This window comes from Giraffa tippelskirchi, chromosome 7 (assembly GCF_054371585.1).
Source record: "Giraffa tippelskirchi isolate mGirTip1 chromosome 7, T2T-mGirTip1v1.2.pri, whole genome shotgun sequence".
Classification (NCBI taxonomy): domain Eukaryota; kingdom Metazoa; phylum Chordata; class Mammalia; order Artiodactyla; family Giraffidae; genus Giraffa; species Giraffa tippelskirchi.
In genome coordinates this window covers 75098631-75105235 of record NC_137281.1, presented here as the reverse complement: position 1 = coordinate 75105235, position 6605 = coordinate 75098631, and the positions used below count along the sequence as shown (strand labels likewise).

The window sequence follows — 6605 nt, the reverse complement described above, 5'->3', positions numbered from 1 at the left end:
CCAAACGGCACCTCCTTTCCACAGATGCCCTCCCACCTCTATTTCTCAATCACAGATTATATGCTTCATATTGTTTTTCAAAATGTTTTGAAATATTTTTAAATAGTTTTTATTTTGAGAAATTGTTATTCTTTTGAGAAAATGAGTGAAAGCAACCATACCTTTTGCAGATGGAGACTGCAGCCACAAAATTAAAAGATGTTTGCTTCTTAGAAGAAAAGCTATGACAATGTTTTAAAAGCTATGACAGTGTTTTAAAAAGCAGAGACATCACTTTGGCGACAAAGGTCTGTATAATCAAAGCTATGGTTTTTCCAGGAGGCATGTACAGATGTGAGAGCTGGACCATAAAGTTGGCTGAGTGTCCAAAAATGCTTTTGGACTGTGGTGCTGGGGAAGACTCTTGAGAGTCCCTTGGACAGAACCAGTCAATCTTAAAGGAAATCAGTCCTGAATACTCATTGGAAGGACTGATGCTGAAGCTGAACCTCCAATACTTTGGCCACCTGATACAAACAGCCGACTCAATGGAAAGGACCCCGATGCTGGGGAAGATTGAGGGCAGGAGGAGAAGGGGGCGACAGAGAATGAGATGGTTGGATGGCCTCACCGACTCAATGGACATGAATTTGAGTGAATTCCGGGAGATGGTGAAGGACAGGGAGACCTGGCGTGCTGCAGTCCATGGGACTGCAAAGAGTCAGACACAACTTAGCGACCAAAAAACAACAACCAACCCCAAGAAAAGCACATGCGGTAGGACTCCATTCATATAAAACTCTAGAAAAAGCAAACTAATCTATAGTGACAGAAAGCAAATCAATGTTTGCCCAGGTTCAAGGCAGAAAGGAGAAATGGATTCAAAAGGGCTAGAAGAAACTGTTGGAGGTGATGTAAATATTCATTGTCGTCATGTGGTAATGGTTTCATGGGTGTATACATCTGTCAAAATTGATCACATTGTACACATTAAATATGTGCAGTTTACTGTACATCATTTATACCTCAATAAAGTTGTAAAAAAATAAGTGAAAAAGGCAAAAAGGCTAACATGTATGCACACATATATTTTTCTTCTCAGAACTGACCCTTATTAACAGTTTATCATATTTGCCTCAGTAGCACTTATATAAAATAAATTAAATAAAACAGATAATAGTTGTCCCCAGCCAAGTTCTATTTCTTCAGCCCAGTCCCTGGAAGCAACTATCATGGATTTAGTGTATATCCCAACCATCTGTAGCAATTTTACATGTATACAGAAAGAAAGAAAGAAGAAAGTGAAGTCACTCAGTCATGTCTGACTCTTTGCGACCCCATGGACTGTAGCCTACTAGGCTCCTCTGTCCATGGAATTTTCCAGGCAAGAATACTGGAGTGGGTTGCCATTTCCTTCTCCAGGGGATCTTCCCAACCCAGGGATTGAACCTGGGTCTCCTGCATTGTAGGCAGATGCTTTACCATCTGAGCCACCAGGGAAGCCTTACATGTATATATGTATCTTTAAATAATATATATTGTGTTTCAAAATTCATGTAAATGAATACCTGCTTTATGCCACATTTTCTTTTTTATTACATGTCAAGAGTTGACATTACACAAAGACATTTTATACATGGATATATAATGGTATATATAGGTACAGTCCATTCCTTCTGTGTGCATGTGTGCTAAGTTGCTTTAGTCGTGTCTGACTCTTTGCAACCCTATGGATTGTAGCCCACCAGGCTCCTCTGTCCATGGGATTCTTCAGGCAGGAATACTGGAGTGGGTTGCCGTGCCCTCCTCCAGGGGATCTTCCTGACGCAGGGATTGAACCTGCGTCTCCTGCAGTGCAGGTGGATTGTTTACTGCTGAGCCACCAGGAAAGTCCCCTATTCCTTCTAATGGCTATTATAAGGGTTCATATAATAAAACACTAGAATATTAGGATATTATGATAAAATTCATATCACAATAATATGAATATGCCACATCTTATTTATCCATTCCCCCTTTGATAGTCATTTCAGGTTTTTTCCCTCAATTTTTCATAATTACAAGCAATAATAAGCTGCAAAGTTTTCAAAGCAAATCTCATGGTATTGGCAGTAGGAGTTACTGGGTAGTGGCTACCACATAAGTGGACAGGTGGGTTTGTTGAGTTGGATGCTGGTAAGGAGGGAAGTCCTGCTTCAAGGATCTGTGGTCTGCACAGAAATAGCCGAAGTTGGATATGACCCTGTCTCTGGATTGCGGCTGAACCAGGTGCCTCTGTGATGTACCTGCAGAGCTGGAGATGGTTCACAGGACAACTCCAGTGGCCCACCCACAGAGTTCACATCTGAGTTGGACACAAGAGGGATCCAAAACGGACGACCTTCTATGACGCAGGTACAGTAAATGCCTTTGGCAACAAGCCAGGAGCAATTCAACTCTGTCAGCTGCTGTTTAAATTCTTGAGGGTTTTCACATCAGAGCATCAGAAAATGTATATTCACTGCTTTTAGATTACTGAGTGATATAAATGTACTAAACCTGCCTTGTCTATAGTAATATTCAGATCCTTGTGTTGTCCTTAATTTTTACTTTCTACATTTGGTAAAGTCTCAGTGTAGCTTGTTAAAGTCTCCACTGTGACTGTGCTTCTAACAAATTTTGCTTCGTACATTTTGATGCACTGTGATTCAACACATACAGATTCCCAGATCTTATGTCTTTCTTGTGAACTTTACCTTTCATTATTATAAAATTACATCTCAAAAGTGTAAAGAGAACCTCTGAATTGATGCAGAAGAGTTCCCCTTCAGCTACTACTACTGAGAAACACTGGACAAATTTATCTATCTATCTATCTATCTATCTATCTATCTATCTATATAACTGATAGAAAGAAAGAGAACTCTCCCTACTCTAGAAACAAAGCGAGAACTTAGAGGCTGACCAGCAAGGAGGAACTAATGCCATTGTAGTGTATTTGGACTAGCTAGGGATTTGAACACCCTTGTAGTCAATAGGATGCTGCCTGGTGTGCGGAAGGAAGGCAACAGGAATTGAGCAATCTGCAAAATCTGAGTTCCTGAGAGCTAGGCTACTGGTAAAAACACGATCAGTTAAGTTCCTGTGCCCTCAGGCTACAGGTGAAGAAAGAATTCATCCACAAAAACTTGAAACCATGCCTGTGTCAACACTGATGAGTTCTGAATTTTTGCTGTGAGACAGAAGTACCTGGCTGAGAAGAAACATCAAAGCTGGTTCAGAGCTGGTGATACTTCCAGGACTCCAGCAGAAGCAAAGCTGCAGCCACAGTGAAAGGACAGTCTGACACCCCAGGCACACAGTTCTTTCCCCAGAGGAAAAACCCTGCCGAAAATAAGCTCATAATAAAAATTACTAATCATAGGAGGAAACCACCAAGTGTCAGATCATGAAATTAATAGGGGAAATAATGTCCCAAGAAATAGAGAAAACAGACCCATCTATAGATGACTACAAAGTGAGGATGCTTTAGATGACTTCAAAATGAAAGAAGGAATAGAATATATAATGGAAAACAGAAAATCATGGGAAAAGAAAAGGACCAGATAGTTCTTTTATAAATGAAACATATCCATTGAAAGTCAAAACTAAATAGATATATTTAATACTTGAGTAGAAAATGGCGGAGGGGGCTGGCAGAAAGATGAGAGTTTAAGGATCACAAAGGACAGGGACTTCCCTGGTGGTCCACTGTTTAAGACTCCACCTTCCAATGCAGTGGGTGTGAGTCTGATCCCTGGTCAGGGAGTTAAGATCCCACATGCCTCAAGGCCAAAAATCCAAAACATGAAACAGAAGCAATACTGTAACAAATTCAATAGGGACTTTTTAAAAAACAGTCCACATCAAAAAAAGAGCTGTTAAAAACAAAAAATCACAAAAGACAAATTTAAAAAACAAAAACACAAAAGAGAAAAAAAGTAGGAAACACACACAAAAGTAAAATAATAATAATAAAAGAATCATGAATGACAGAATCATAAATAACACAACATATATCTCTTAGAAGTTACGGATGGGGTAAATAGGAAATGGGAAAGAGGCAATACTTGAAGGGATAATGCTTGAGAATTTTTTCGAATTTGACATAAAATGTACATAGAAGTACACTGCATCAGAATGTATTGGTATGTAACAAACCACCCCCACACCTGGTAGGTTAAAACCACCTCCGTTTACTTAAATCATAGTTCCGTGGATGAACAAGTTGGACTTAGCTGTACTGAGAGGTTATCCCCAAGTCTGTGGTCAGCAGGCAGTGGCCTCACTCACTTTAGCCCAAAGGAGAAATAAAGCGGAAGCGAAGGGGCTGAGCCCCTGCGGGCTCCCTGCGGAGAGCGCTGTTTCCCTTGGCAGCTATCAGGCTGCAGACAAGTTAGACTCATGCTGCCCAAAGGCCTCTGTGCTCAGATTTAATGTTTTGCAGCTGGGTTTTGAAATGGGTTGTTGTGTAGCCTGTTTTCCCCTTTGACACAGATTGTGACAGATGTTGACTTACTGGGAACAACTTCGCTTCAAGAGAGAAGTCATTTTCATTAATGACTTAACACTTCCTTGCCTCTTTTGCAAGCTTGGCTTACTAACTGTTAGTTTTACCTATGACCACTTCACCCTCTGAATTTAGCTCAAAGTGTCTGAATAAAAAACAAATCATGCACACATAAAAAACAAATCACGGGTTGGTGTCAAAATTTGCTCTGCTAGAACTGCAGTCGGAGAAGGCAATGGCACCCCACTCCAGTACTCTTGCCTGGAAAATCCCATGGATGGAGGAGTCTGGTAGGCTGCAGTCCATGGGGTCGCACAGAGTCGGACACGCTGAAGCGACTTAGCAGCAGCAGCAGCAGCAGAACTGCAGTACAAGAGTTTAGGGGTGGTGGTGGTTATGGTTAATATTTAAACGAATCAACAAGAACTATATTTACACAATCAACTGATGAATAGTAAAGTAGGAAGATGAGATTAGATTGTGGGAAATATAAGCAAGCAGAAAAATTGAAAATAATTGATTAACTGATAATTGATTAATTCAAAGGAGAAAACACAAAGGTTTTCCTATTTGGGGCTTCCTACATCATGAACCTCTAGTGTTCTCAGCCCAGCAGTGGAAGTTAGAAAGTAATTTGTTTTTCCTAAATAAATTCCACACCAGAGTGTTTGACAAACTCACAGGAAATAAGGAAATCTTGTTAATCATCGCAGCAGACTAGAATGAGAGCATCCCATTTACCTGTCCTGGAAACACCGTGCTCTGGAAAGGGCTCTCAGGTAGATAAATGAAAGTGAAAGTCGCTCAGTCATGTCTGACTCTTTGTGACCCCATGGACTGCTCCATGGAATTCTCCAGACCAGAATACTAGAGTGGGTAGCTGTTCCCTTCTCCAGAGGATTTTCCCAACCCGGGGATCGAAACCCCCACATTACAAGCAGATTCTTTACCGGCTGAGCCACCAGGGGAAGCCCAAGAATACTGGAGTGAGTAGCCTACCCCTCCTTCTCCAGCAGATCTTCCAACTCAGAAATCAAACTAGGGTCTCCTGGCTTGCAGGCAGATTCTTTACCAACTGAGCTATCAGGGAAGCCCCTCGGGTAGATAATCAACACCCAATTGCTCTACTCAAGATACACAAGATATTGGGAGAAAAAAGAAAAAGAGAGGCAAGAGGAAAAAGTGTCACGTGTCCTAGGAAACTCCTAACTGAATCATTTAGGGCCTGAAAGCTGGGACAGAGAGTGAACGGTTCCAGGGGAGGGGGCGGTGACCAGAAATCATTGTAGGCTTCCAAGGATGGTACCTGTTTCAGATATTCAGACTGCATGTCCTGAGGAGTGCCCTTGGACTCGTCACACCAGATGTTCAGATATATGGGTTTGAGAATTTGGTCAGTATCAACATGAGGTGCCAGGGAAGGGAGGGGGTTTCTCCTGCTGCCGGGGCAATCATTCTTATTCGTAATGATTCTCGTGTGGGCGACAGACCTGTGCCTTTGCTCTGGTTAGTCTGTGGATCTGGTGTCCCCCTCAGCCATCTCACATGCTGAAGTCTCCCCTTTGCTTTAATCTTGGCCAATCTCTAGCCATACCACCCTCATCCTCCACACCTTATTCTCCAGCAGGGGAAAAGAATGCCCAAGTTGAACAAGATATACAAAATGTGAGGGCAAAGTAGACAGACTCAGAGCTAGAGCAAGAGTGTGACTTTCTGAGATGTTGGTCAAGTGATCTCTTCTACAGAGCACTTGCTGATTCTAGAATCTGACCACTGGCGTTCCCTACTTTGTGTTAAGACACTGAGGACTAGGAAGCAGTGGCATGCAGACAGGTCTGACATGGCCGCTAGAAGAACCTGCACAGAAATTCAAATAAGCTGCTTCCATCTTGACTCTGATGAACACTAGAGCTTCTCCTATCTGTTCCTTCTTCCATATCTGACTGAGTCTGTCCTGTCCTGTCCTTAGTCGCTTCAGTCATGTCTGACTCTTTGTGACCCTATGGACTGTAGCCCTCCAGGCTCCTCTGTCCATGGGATTCTCCAGGCAAGAATACTGAAGTGGGTTGCCATGCCCTCCTCCAGGAGATCTTCCCAA

The 6605-nt window shown here is 42.2% G+C and overlaps 1 non-coding gene across 1 annotated transcript; it reads right to left on the bottom strand.

Moving 5' to 3' along the window:
• Positions 1 to 1407: 1407 nt before the first annotated feature.
• On the bottom strand, positions 1408 to 1479 carry TRNAC-ACA (transfer RNA cysteine (anticodon ACA)). The gene has a single exon. It is a non-coding gene; the product is annotated as a tRNA-Cys (tRNA).
• Positions 1480 to 6605: the final 5126 nt, after the last annotated feature.